This window comes from Triturus cristatus, chromosome 1_2 (assembly GCF_964204655.1).
Source record: "Triturus cristatus chromosome 1_2, aTriCri1.1, whole genome shotgun sequence".
Classification (NCBI taxonomy): Eukaryota; Metazoa; Chordata; class Amphibia; order Caudata; family Salamandridae; genus Triturus; species Triturus cristatus.
Window position 1 is genome coordinate 672823253 of NC_140580.1, and position 14457 is coordinate 672837709.

Genomic DNA, 14457 nt, shown 5'->3' on the forward strand with positions numbered 1-14457 from the left:
GGCAGTTCAAAGTCAACAAAGGCCATAGGGCAGTCAATTATTCCCAGCTGCATGGGGGACACAGTGGGATGTGTGTCCCCTACCTTGCCTGCACAGTCAAATGCCATCGTCTTCCATACTGGTGAGGGCATCAGGGGGGGGGGAAGCAACAGGCACCGCAGGGACATCAGGGCAAAGGGGCGGCGTTGTGGGTGCAGGGATGGAGGACTCAACCACAGGGGGTGTGTCATGGCCAAAGGCGGAGGCCAGGATGGCACTACACACCTTAGCAAGGTCCTCCAGGGAGTCCCCTGCACCCGAAGTGACCTCAGGCCCCAAGGAGGGGGGGGGTTCAGAGGGATGGGTTGCAGCGCCACCGGGGGAGGGTGGAGACAGGGGGGGAGACTCAACCACCCTGACCGAGGACTTCCTTGACCGCTTGCGTGGTGGCGTCACTGTGGGGCTCAGGGACAGAGCGGCCATGAAGGAGTCCTTGGGGGAGATGTGGCCAGGAGAGCTGAGGGGAGGGGATTTGGAGGGAGTGGATTGTGTGGAATGCGGACTCCCACTCTGGCTGCGTGTCACACGTTTGCCCCCCGACCCAGTGGGTGTGCCTATCTCACCCTGTGTGTGCGTGTCAGGAGGAGTGCGGTGGACCTTCCCTGCTGGTGTGGTGCCTGTGTCTGTTGTGGTGGGTGCATGCCGACGTCTGGGTGTACGTGGGACAGGCATGGAAGTGGGAAGTGTGGATGGGGCAGGGGTAGGTGGGGGGAGGTCGCGCTGCAGGAGACCCACTGCTGCAGTCAGTGTGGAGTCTAGGGACCTCAGCAAGTTGCGTTGGTCAGCCTGCAAAGAATGAATGCCCTCCAAGAATGCCTCGATGTTGGTGAGGGTTTTCCCGTGGGAATGGAGGACATTCAGGATCGCAGCCTGACCAACCTGCATTTGCCGCTGGATGTCCATAGACTCAGCATTGGCGGCAGCAGTGGAGACAGGGGCAGGGGGTGCGGTGCCTGGCAGGAAGGAGACATGCGGTGACCGGGCACGCTGGGAAGGGACACGAGCAAGTGGGAGGCGGTTGGTGGGAACTGAGGGGGCGGTGGCAGGTGTTGTTCCACTGTCAGCTGCTGGTGCAGCCTCCGCCAACCCTGAGACATCCTCCTCGGACCTGTCAGCTTCGTAGTCTGATGTGCCAGTCGACAGGTCCTCGGCCACACTATCCTCCGCCTCTGTCCCACTCGATGTGCCAGCCCCGATGTCACGGCTGCCACTGGTGCTCGGTCCCTCCGCCTGGTCCGTGTCCATGTCTCCCTCTGTGTCCCCCGACGATGCTGTGGGCAGGGTGGAGAGACAGAAATTAATCAGACACCTGTACACATCTGTCACATGAGTCCAATCTACATAGTCAACATTGCATAGCCTGAAGAGGCAGATCCCTAACATCTGCAAAACAAGGTACCGATGTAGGGCATGAAACACAGTTGGTTGAGCCACCATGCCACTGAAATACCATGGAGAGCATGAGACAATAGCTGATGACAGGAAACGGAGTCTGACATAGCACCCAGGCCCTGGGGACAATCCTGCACTGCCTCTGCACCACACAGCGTTTGTGAAAATACCTATGACCAGGGACAATATCCATGAACTTGAGACACATGCTGCATAGGTAATGCTGCAAACATGCCCAACATAACTCGGTCACTGCACCTTGCGTGTGTGTCCAGTAACATCACACACTGTCCAGACCCAGCAATTAGGAATCAGGATTTGACACATAGGCATTGCCCGCCCCAAGCAACCCCCACACGATGCTAATTGCTGAGACACAGGTGGCACCAACATCTCATAGTCTGGGTGATAAACACAGTGGCAGGCAAAAGGCTAGATTGGACGCAAAACAGCAAAGGTGCGCCTGTACAAATAATGAGGTACCAGTGCCCATCCTCAGATGAGTATAACAAGACACACAGGCACTGGCAACTGTGAGTATGAAGAGGGACAATCAGGTCAGGCTGCACAGTGGACACCTGTACATAATAGCACGTCTATATACATGGTGACAGGGGACAATGGCACAGAGCACAACCTACGCTGTAGACAGTGAGAGTGTCCACGTTGATGATGACACAAACAACACTGAGGATAAGGTGCCCCAGGGGACAGTATTGGGCACGCAACTACATGCTACTGAATGGCTGAATGGGAATGACTGCTACACACGTCACCATCCCTGCACTATGCGTAGCGCACACTCATGCACATCATGTCACAGGCCACTACATAGGACATGCGCGCTGTAAGGCATGACACATGAGAGACCAACTCCCATGTCTGGAGCCAGCATCAGTGCCAACTGACATGGAACCCACATGCAGTGAACTTGACAGTTCACAGGCAAGGTCCCACAACCTGTTACCCACCACCACCACCCATGATGCTACAGTCATTGTTCTCGTGGACAAAGCGCCAGCCTACATTACCTTGTGAAGGAGTGACTACACACAGACCAGGGAACACATTGCAAGGAGGGGAAGGGTGGCAGGGGCGCAGCGCTACACTTGGGCAAACTGGATGGGCACAGCACCTTTAAACCCTGCCAGTGAATTAATGCCACTGTGCCCTTACAAATGCCGGTGACACACAACAAACGCACATGTACCTACCCCCTTCCGCCTGCTGCATCGCCTGTAAGCGCCTCTCCAGGTCTGGAAAGACCACCGGCAGCACACGCCTGTGGAGGTGGGTCAGACGGCGGCGGCCGCGGTTCTTGTGGCTCTCAGGTGAGTCCCCCAGCAGGAGCCGTGCAATCCTCCGCGTCCAGCACCGGATATCCTGCCAGCGTTTCCTCACCTGGGACAGGCTTTGCCTCCGACCATCCACACGCCTCACGGCACTGACGGCGGTCAGCCAGATCTGCTCCTTGGCAGAGGCGCCTACCTGTGAGGAAGTACAAGTGACACCACATCAATACACCAGCCACATGTCACAGAGAGACATATGTGAACATAATAGCTGGTTACTACATGGCATGTAATGCAGACAACGCATTGCACCTCTGTCATAGGGACATCATCCTCTGGTGAGGGAAAAGGCAGTACGTGCCATAGTGGGTACTCAGGTGGAATGATGGCAATGTCACAATCAATGATCAAGGCTCACACTGTGCATCACACCCACCCCTCCTGTCTCAGGGCACTGCTGGGAGGACTCCACACCCACCCCTCCTGTCTCAGGGCACTGCTGTTAGTGATAGGTCCCCACCCCTCCTGTCTCAGGGCACTGCTGGGAGGACTCCACACCCACCCCTCCTGTCTCAGGGCACTGCTGTTAGTGATAGGTCCCCACCCCTCCTGTCTCAGGGCACTGCTGGGAGGACTCCACACCCACCCCTCCTGTCTCAGGGCACTGCTGTTAGTGATAGGTCCCCACCCCTCCTGTCTCAGGGCACTGCTGGGAGGACTCCACACCCACCCCTCCTGTCTCAGGGCACTGCTGGGAGGACTCCACACCCACCCCTCCTGTCTCAGGGCACTGCTGTTAGTGATAGGTCCCCACCCCTCCTGTCTCAGGGCACTGCTGGGAGGACTCTGCACACACCCCTCCTGTCTCAGGGCACTGCTGGGAGACATCAGGCACCCCCCCCCTGGTACCCCCCCGACAGTACATGGCATGTGTGTCACACCGGGTCACAATGCCTGAAGACACAGTCACAACATAGGGACAGTCTGTGGCAGTGGCCTATGCACTCACCTGATACCCTGGTCGCCCATACAGCATGGGGTACTGTGGGAGGATCACATCCAGCAGAGCCATGTTCTCCTCCAGGGTGAATGGCTGTGTCCTCTCCACAGCCCTTGACATGGTTCCAGGGAATCAGTAGCAGCAGCTTGGTCGACAAATGCAAAGATGTGCAGGCAAGTAATCCCTCATGGGACCTGGCTGCCTTATATGTGGCCTTCTGCCCAGTCTCATGCACAGGAGTACAGAGTGATTGGTCACTCACATTTGCATCCTATGTTTCCACCAATCCCTTCAAACCTAGCAGTCTGTGGGTTCTCTATCGGTTTCATTCTCCTGCATGATGTCAGCCCCACAAACACATTGCAACAAAGTAGAAGAATTCCAACTGACTTCTGCTGTGCACCTTCCAGAACAAAATCGAAATTTGAACCTGGTCGCCATGACAACCAGCATGCATGTAGGCCTTAATACTTGTCCCCTATGTAATTAGGAGAATCACACACAGGTACGGTGCGTTTCCGGGCCCTAGGGCACCCCAAATGCATGGCAACGGCCCGTACATGCATGCCGACGTTCAAAATCACTATGGGTCTGCACGCGTATGCGTACACGTAGTGGTACGGACCGTACACACGCATGTACGCTCACTATCACTATGGGTCTGCACGCGTATGCGTACACGTAGTGGTACGGACCGTACAAATGCCTGTACGCTCACTATCACTATGGTTCTGCACGCGTATGCGTACTCGTCGTGGTACGGACCGTACAAATGCCTGTACGCTCACTATCACTATGGGTCTGTGTACCCGTAGTGATAGTGAGCGTACATGCGAGTGTACGGTCCGTACCACAACGAGTACGCATACGCGTGCAGACCCATAGTGATAGTGAGCGCACAGGCATTTATACGGTCCGTACCACTACGTGTACGCATACGCGTGCAGACCCATAGTGATAGTGAGCGTAGATGCGAGTGTACGGTCCGTACCACAACGAGTACGCATACGCGTGCAGAACCATAGTGATAGTGAGCGTAGATGCGAGTGTACGGTCCGTACCACTACGTGTACGCATACGCGTGCAGAACCATAGTGATAGTGAGCGTACAGGCATTTGTACGGTCCGTACCACTACGTGTACGCATACGCGTGCAGACCCATAGTGATAGTGAGCGTAGATGCGAGTGTACGGTCCGTACCACAACGAGTACGCATACGCGTGCAGAACCATAGTGATAGTGAGCGTACAGGCATTTGTACGGTCCGTACCACAACGAGTACGCATACGCGTGCAGACCCATAGTGAGAGGGCCGTACACTCGCATGTACGCTCACTATCACTATGGGTCTGCACGCGTATGCGTACTCGTTGTGGTACGGACCGTACACTCGCATCTACGCTCACTATCACTATGGGTCTGCACGCGTATGCGTACACGTAGTGGTACGGACCGTACAAATGCCTGTACGCTCACTATCACTATGGGTCTGCACGCGTATGCGTACACGTAGTGGTACGGACCGTACAAATGCCTGTACGCTCACTATCACTATGGGTCTGCACGCGTATGCGTACTCGTTGTGGTACGGACCGTACAAATGCCTGTACGCTCGCCATCACGATGGGTACACATACGGCAGCACTCCCACAGTGATTGGGGAACATACACAGGCCCTCTTAGCAGCAGTACGCCGGTTTGTACACATCACTGTGGTGATAGTCGACACACAGGTAGGAATAGGGCGGACATACTTGTCCATGGATGGACATACTTGTCCAGGAATGGACATCAAGGCATCGTCTGTGCATTACTACATGTGTGGGGCACAGGTGTGACAGGCTGTGATGTGGAACATGCCTCCTGAGTGGAGGAGGCACCAGATGTATGATGAGATGTGTACAGGTGTACTGTGTGAGGGTGCAATGTGTGCCAGGCATGCCCTTGACTCCTTTGACATGTGTGCATGTCGTACTGCGCACTTGGGGTGAGCGTCACTGGCATGGCACGGACACCAACACACGGAAGTGTCCCATGATGCCCGGTACAGGGGTCATGACACCTGACTTGTCACTACCCACAGTGCACAATGTGACTATGTCATTTATGTGTCCGGGATTTACATCAGGTTGATGTTGTAGCACCCTCAAAAGCTGCAGCCGTTGCAGCAACCAACATGTGTCTGTGTGTAGATTGTCATTGCACACTGTTCCGCACACCATGCCACATGTGGTATCTGATGTGAGCTGCACATGTATGCATGGGACACGGAGTAGCGTGACAAGGCCATGTCAGCATCCTCACAAGGAATGTGTGGTGAGTCATGACATGTGCACCTTCATGGCAAGGTGTGTGGGCAGGCCTAGTGTAATGTCATGTGACCTGTGGCTCCGGTGTTCCGCTACCAGTCTCTACAATCGGCATCCTACTTCTGCTGATGTGTGTGTGTATGTCACTTCTGTCTTGCGTCGGGCTGTTCACTTGCACTGGGACACAGCTATTCCCATGGCGTGGCATGGGGAGGTTCTCAATCACCGTGTGTAGCTGGGTCTTGGAAGGAGTGTCACCTTGCATCCATACGTGTCCTGGGCATGTAGCACATGCCTGACTCCCTATGTGGCATGTGTGTATTGGCAGATTTACATGTGCTCAGTAGACATGAGTTGTTCTCGTAGTGCACTCACTCTTCCTTGTCACTTCCAAATTACTGCAGAGCGCCTCCTGTTGCCCGAAGAATTCCAGACTTGGCCACCATGCAGGAGAATGACAGGATCCGGCTCTACCGCTTCACCCAACCGTTGATTCTGGAGCTGACGGCGAGACTGGCACCACACCTGCAACCGCAGCACAGGTATCCTACGGCACTGACACCCCAGCTGAAGGTAATGGCTGCCCTACATTTCCTTGCCACGGGTACCTTCCAATATACCATAGCCCATGTTGGTGGCATGTCCCAGAGCATGTTCAGCGGTGTGCTGCATGATTTCTTGGAGGCCATGTTGATTCACCTGGATGACTTCATCAAGTTCCCAACCCCTGAACAGATGACTGAGGTCAAACGTGGTTTCTATGCCCTGGGAGGGATGCCCCATGTCATTGGGTCCATAGATGGGACACATGTAGGTTTGGTACCACCACACGCACGGGAGGTGGCGTACCGCAATCGGAAGCACTACCACTCCATCAATGCCCTTGTGGTGTGTCTGTCCAACATGGTGATTTCACATGTCTGTGCTCGTTTTCCAGGATCAGCACACGATGCCTACATCATGAGGCGTAGCGGGATGCCTGATATGATGATGCAGCTGCGCAACGAACGTGCATGTGTTGTTGGTGGGTACAGTCTGTCTGTCCTGTATTCTGTTTGGCCGAGCAGCACTACCGCTTCGCCAGTTCTAACGATATCCATGTGCTTTCCATTTAGGGGACGCTGGCTATTCCAACATGCCTTGGCTGCTGACACCTCTCCGCAACCCCATCACGCCGGCCCAGCTCCGCTACAACACCGCCCATGGCCGGACAAGGCGAGTGATAGAGAGGACGTTTGGCATGCTGAAGAGCCGATTCCGGTGCCTCCACAAGACCGGCGGCGCACTCCCATATGCCCCGGCGAAGGTCTGCAAGATCTTCATGGTCTGCTGCATGCTGCACAACATGGCAGTTGAAAGAGCTGTGCCCCTCATCCTGGATCAAGATGACGAGGACCATCCACCCGTGGAGGACGAAGGGCTTGGCAATGGGGCTAGTGATGTGGAGGATGTGGAGCCTCAAGAGGACATCCGGACTCGGCTCATACGCGACTTCTTTGCTTAGTGGTGAGTACCAGGGTCTGAGTGTGCACGCATTGGTCCACGTGTGGCATGCGTTGTGATGTGTGTCTCCACCTGCATGTATGGCACGTGGGTCAGAGGTGTGTGTGGGTGTGTCACTGGAGTGATGGTGGCAGTGATGGTAGTATTTCCCCAGACATAATTGTGACCTAGCATGTTGTCATACATACATGTGTCGAGTACATGCACATGCAAGTGGCTGTGCTTCTTGTGGCTGACTTCTTGTGTGTCTCTCTTCCCCAGGTACCTGCGCATGCCGTTTGCTGGTTGCATTGTTGTGGCACTGCTATTCCTCATGGACATGGCATCGTGGGCTGACTCAGCGTTACAGGCACGGACACGTTTGGAAGTCTCCATGGGGTAAGGGATGCATCTGGGGTGTATTGGGTGTGGCAGTTGTTCACGATGTGTGCACACTGCCCCGGTCGGGGTTTGGGTCCTCTGCAGACATGTGGCATCCCCATGGGACACGACATGCAGCTGGGTACACCTGAATAGATGGGCTGCCTGGTTGTCAGTCATCAGTGATGGGATGGTGGATTGTGATGAAGGCATCAATGTGTGTGACACTGCCCTCGGACACATACGGTTAACATTGTCTTGACATGGCGTGGGACTTCCACATCAGCGGATGTATGGTGTATGGCAGGCTCTCCGTGAGCAGCTGTGGGTATTTAGCTATTATCCGACACTTGTGTGCCAGTTCCATGGCTATCACGCATTTGTGCTGCAGAGTGGGGTGCCAGTGTTGGAGCCACATGTTACTCCACATGATGTGTTCATGTGTACTTCAAGTTGCCTCTGCAATCCCAAACACATGACTATTAAAGATGTCCCTATGCCTCCAAGGTGCCTCTTCTCAGTCAATGCTGGTGTGTTGGCACGGTGCATCCTGCATGTCTGGCATGGTATTCCCTGATTGTGGCTATGTGTCAATGTGTCGAGTGGCAAGATGCAAGCTGTGTGTGTGTGCTGAGACTGTGTAATGGGCATGATGTCCATGACTGTGTGGGTATTGTGACATGTGCCATCCCCATGCATCCAACGTTGTCCATGACCCCATTCTCTGCATCCACCGGACTCAAGCTTGCAGGACATGGTTCTGCCACCTGTCTACACGTACCTGGGTGCCCCCCAGGACACGGGCCAGGATCCCTGACCTCTGCGCATGACTGTTGCTACTCAATGTGTCTGTCAGCACGGTTGTTCGGCCACCCCCTCAGCTGGTTCTGACCATCACGGGTGTGTATGGTGCTCCATGTCTGTCTTGCCTAGAAAACTGTGACCCATGTGTCCTGTGCCAGACTCAGGCCCCAGGGTGTGGATGGTTGAAGTGAACAGATGACTCAGGCATGTTTAGACTGTACAAGACACATGTTAGGTAATAATGCTACCAGCAGGCATCAACTCATAATAGTGTGATTTATTATTGGGGGGGGGCCAAGTGAGGGCCTTTCCGGGATTAGGGAATCCAAAGTTCAGTAGGGGAGTTGGTGTCCTTGCCATTGGAAATCCTCAGAGTCCATGCCACAGTCTTTGTCAACATTGGTCAGCCAGTGACCAGCAGGGCCATGTGGCAGAGAATGTCTCTTGATGCTGTGATGCTGTTGCTCCAGTGGGCCAGGTGCCAGGCCAGGTGTCCTGGGAGATGGTGATGTAGCAGCCACCCTCACGGTCCTTTCCGTGGACGACCCGGCTTCCTGCGGGGAACCTCAGCAGCAGGCCGTGACGACGTCTGGGATGCTCCGTCGGATGTTTCCTCCTCCTCCTCATGATCCCTCCCTGTGGGTGGTGATGTTCTCCGCCTTCTGGCACAGGGAGGGTCGGCCATGGTGTCGGCCATCCGACGGAGTTCAGCGTGAATCCCCTGGGACGCCGTCACTTGCTCAGCCTGTCTGTCCTCCATCCTCCGTTGGTGTAGCTGTAGACAGGATATTAGCTCCGCATGTTGCTGGGCCTGCTGGACCTTGATCCCCTCGAGGACGGACACAACCTGGGCCATGCCCGTGGTGTCCTGCCGGTATGAGTCCAGGATGTTACGGACATGTGAAAATACCGGATCCCCAGCCAACTGGTCAGGCTCGCGCCTCCGCCGCTCTCCACTCCCACCACCCCTGCCCACTTGCGTCTGGCCTGCACTTGTGGGCACATGGGGTCTCCGGGACCCCTGAGGGGTGGCATTGGCGTTGTCGCCTGCCTCCTCCTGGGTGCCCGGGACACCGTGTCCCTCCTGGCGAGCCTGGCTGCATTGTGGTGTTGGGGCAGGGATCCTGGGTGTCTCCTGGGATGTGGCAGGAGTGGGGGTGGTGGTTGGCACGGTTGTACCTGACGCAGGTGCTGCAGGTGGTTGGACACCAGAGGGGCCAGGTCGGTCGGGGTCGTCCGCAGAGTGGTGAGAGTGGTCGCTGCCGGTGGGATCGGTCTCCTGCAGATCCGGGTTCTGTGAGTGTTCCCCCCCAGTGTTGGGGGGTGCAGCACGACGTTGACCTGTGTGTGAGAGAGACAATGTTACTTTGGATCCATGCAACATCCATGTTGCATCCGTTACAAAGTTGGCACATTTCCTCTTGGAATTAGGATCTGTCTTGCATTCCACTCACAGTGCACTTGTGCATGTGTGTGTCCCTTGGGCACCAATTTGGCCCCTTTAACTATGTGTGGCACAGTCTTACTTGCTGCGTCAAGTGTGACTGCAGTCAGCAGTGGAGTGTGCATGTGTGCCGAGCTATGCGTTTGCGCCTTCCTTGTAGCACTGTACATGTGCACATGGAGTGGATCCACACACTCATATGATGCAGGTGGCTGTCCTTGTGCTCGTGTACAGGTTGTGACATGGCCCTGCGTTTTGCCATGATGAAGAGGGGGGGTTCTGGCACTGGGCACCCTTGTCTACATGCACGCAGTCCACCTGCTGACGAGCAGACATTCCCACACACCAAAGGACTGATTTGCTCTCCCTGTGTCTCCCTCCTTCTCTGTCCCCCTCTCCCTCCCTCTCTGTCCCCCTCTCCCTCCCTCTGTGTCCCCCTCTCCCTCCCTCTGTGTCCCCCTCTCCCTCCCTCTCTGTCCCCCTCTCCCTCCCTCTGTGTGTCAGCCTCCTCCCTCTGTCCATCTTCCTGTGTCTCCCTCCCTCTCTGTCCCCCTCTCCCTCCCTCTGTGTACCCCTCTCCCTCCCTCCGTGTGTCACCCTCTGTCACCTTGGCCCAGCTTCCTGGGCACACACTGTTAGCAGATCTTTGAGTGGCCCTTGGCCTGTTGATGTGAGTTTGTTTCTGATCTCCAGGCACCCATTTTGTCTGCTGTGTGTCTGTGCGCTGCTGCTGTGGTGGTGTGTGCTGCCACTCTTTCACACTGTTGGCTGTTCATTAGCTGCTGGCATGTGCAAAACAGTGCCTTCACCCCCATGTGTTGATGCAAGGCATCCGCCATTTGCTGGCAAGTCATTCCTGTGTTGGGACACAGTGTTTGTCTGGCTGTGACCTAGGCCATATGGGCAGAGGGCATTGTTGTCTGCTTTGGAGTCGCACTATGTGATTCTTGGTGCCCAGCCTCCCGCCATCCGGGTTACCGTGTCATGTGTTGTTGTCTTCTGTGGCCTGTGACTTGACATTGTCCAGCTGGGTGCATGGGGCATGGTGGCAGCAGTGGCATGTGCCTGCTCATGGAGTGTGGTTGAGTAATGCGATGGCTTGTGGTGTTTGCGTGCCTGTTATTAATTTTCGTTGTGGTTGCAGTTCCCCCCATGTGAGGTGCGTTGTTTGTGTACTCACCCGGGTCTCGGAGTCCTTCTACTCCTTCAACTGCCTCCACCGGCAGTATGGCCATCACCCTCTCCTCCCAGGGATGGTACTGTACGGGTCTGCGGGAGGGCCCTCCTCCGGTGGCGTTGGCCTGGTCGTGTTCCTCCTGTCTCTTGGCTCTGACCCTCCTCCGCAGATCGTACCACCTGTTCTGGCAATCCTGCTTGGTCCTCCTGGTGTCCGCAACAGCATTCACAGCATCGACGATGGTCTGCCACATGGCTGTTTTGGCTGCCTGGCTGGTGCTTCTGACCAATGTTCCAAAGATCTGTGGCTCGACTCTGAGGATTTGATCAACAAGGACCTCCAACTCTCGGTGACTGAACTTTGGATTCTTGGTAGTGGGCATGGTGAGGGGTGTGGGTGGGGATGGTGTGGGTGTGGGGGGTGTGTGGATGTTGGGGGGGGGTGTGGATGGTTGTGTGTGTGTGTGAATGTGATGAGAGGGTGTTTGTGAGGGTGGTCGTGTGAAGGTGTGCAAGTGTAAGATGTGGTGTCGCTTGTAGTCTGGTTCTGTGGTGTCTGGCAGCAGTGGGTCTGTTGCAAAGGCTCATGGTTTGTGTGTGTGGGCCCTTTTTATTGGTCCATGGGTGGGTGTGGCAGTGTTTGAATTTTGGGTGGGTGTGTTATAAGGAGTGGTGGTGTATTGGGCCTCTGTTTGTTTTTGACAGTTGCAGGTCAGTGATTGTGTTATTTTAGTGGTTGTTGGCCATGTTTAGTGGCTGTGTGCCTTGCGAATGGTGTATTGTTGAGTTGTTTTGTTTTGTCCTTGTTGTGTACGTGCGTTTTGAGCGTGTGTACGGTGTGTACATGGGCCATTTGGTTGTACGATTTGGTCCTTGTGTGTGGCTTTGTACGACTCGTACATGCGGTTGTGATGTTGGGGCATGGGGTGCGCTCCGTACTTAGAAGGTTGTGTTGGGGGTGCGCCAGGAACGTACTGGGGTGGGGGTACGACTGGAACGTACTGGGGTGTTCATAGACGGTGGTACGACACGTACTGGGGTGGGGGTACGACTGGAACGTACTGGGGTGTTCATAGACGGTGGTACGACACGTACAGGGGTGGGGGGGTGTACATAGACGGTGGTACGACACGTACAGGGGTGGGGGGTGTACATTGACGGTGGTACGACACGTACTGGGGTGGGGGTACGACTGGAACGTACTGGGGTGTTCATAGACGGTGGTACGACACGTACAGGGGTGGGGGGGTGTACATAGACGGTGGTACGACACGTACAGGGGTGGGGGGGTGTACATAGACGGTGGTACGACACGTACTGGGGTGGGGGTACGACTGGAACGTACTGGGGTGTACATGGGCGGTGGTACGACACGTACAGGGGTGGGGGGGTGTACATGGGCGGTGGTACGACACGTACAGGGGTGGGGGGGTGTACATAGACGGTGGTACGACACGTACAGGGGTGGGGGGTGTACATTGACGGTGGTACGACACGTACTGGGGTGGGGGTACGACTGGAACGTACTGGGGTGTTCATAGACGGTGGTACGACACGTACAGGGGTGGGGGGGTGTACATAGACGGTGGTACGACACGTACAGGGGTGGGGGGGTGTACATAGACGGTGGTACGACACGTACTGGGGTGGGGGTACGACTGGAACGTACTGGGGTGTACATGGGCGGTGGTACGACACGTACAGGGGTGGGGGGGTGTACATAGACGGTGGTACGACACGTACAGGGGTGGGGGGTGTACATTGACGGTGGTACGACACGTACTGGGGTGGGGGTACGACTGGAACGTACTGGGGTGTTCATAGACGGTGGTACGACACGTACAGGGGTGGGGGGGTGTACATAGACGGTGGTACGACACGTACAGGGGTGGGGGGGTGTACATAGACGGTGGTACGACACGTACTGGGGTGGGGGTACGACTGGAACGTACTGGGGTGTACATGGGCGGTGGTACGACACGTACAGGGGTGGGGGGGTGTACATGGGCGGTGGTATGACACGTACAGGGGTGGGGGGGTGTACATAGACGGTGGTACGACACGTACAGGGGTGGGGGGTGTACATTGACGGTGGTACGACACGTACTGGGGTGGGGGTACGACTGGAACGTACTGGGGTGTTCATAGACGGTGGTACGACACGTACAGGGGTGGGGGGGTGTACATAGACGGTGGTACGACACGTACAGGGGTGGGGGGGTGTACATAGACGGTGGTACGACACGTACTGGGGTGGGGGTACGACTGGAACGTACTGGGGTGTACATGGGCGGTGGTACGACACGTACAGGGGTGGGGGGGTGTACATAGACGGTGGTACGACACGTACAGGGGTGGGGGGTGTACATTGACGGTGGTACGACACGTACTGGGGTGGGGGTACGACTGGAACGTACTGGGGTGTTCATAGACGGTGGTACGACACGTACAGGGGTGGGGGGGTGTACATAGACGGTGGTACGACACGTACAGGGGTGGGGGGGTGTACATAGACGGTGGTACGACACGTACTGGGGTGGGGGTACGACTGGAACGTACTGGGGTGTACATGGATGGGTGGGGGTATACATATACGGGGGGTACGTGTCGGACGTACGGGGGCTGGGGGGAGTGTTGGGCGCGTATGCGGGCACATGTCTCCATGGTTGCTATTGGTGTTCGGTGCGGACGGTGTTTTTTCCATACGGTTGTAGGCTCGGACGCACGGGATGGATCGTGATTCCTCGGTCGGACTTGGATTTTTACGTTTGTAAGGTAAATCGTCCGAGGACGTGTCGGACACATTTTCCGTCCCGAGGACGTGTGGGGATTGATTCCCGGTGCGGGTCGTATGGACTTTTTACCATGCGAATCGTGATTGCCAGTTCGTACGGCACTTGGACGATTCGTACGGTAAAAAGACCCGATACGAGTCGCACGGGGGAATTTTTTACCGGATCGTGATCGGCACCAAAGTGTTCCCTTCAACTAATTTCCATTCGTAAATGAAAAATAAAAGTTTTCGGGATTAGGCAGAGGTCCTGTGGACCACTACCGGCTTTCAAACAACCCTTCGAAAAATAGTACATTTTTTTAAATGAATTCCCTCCCATTCCATTCTGTAACTTGATTCAGAG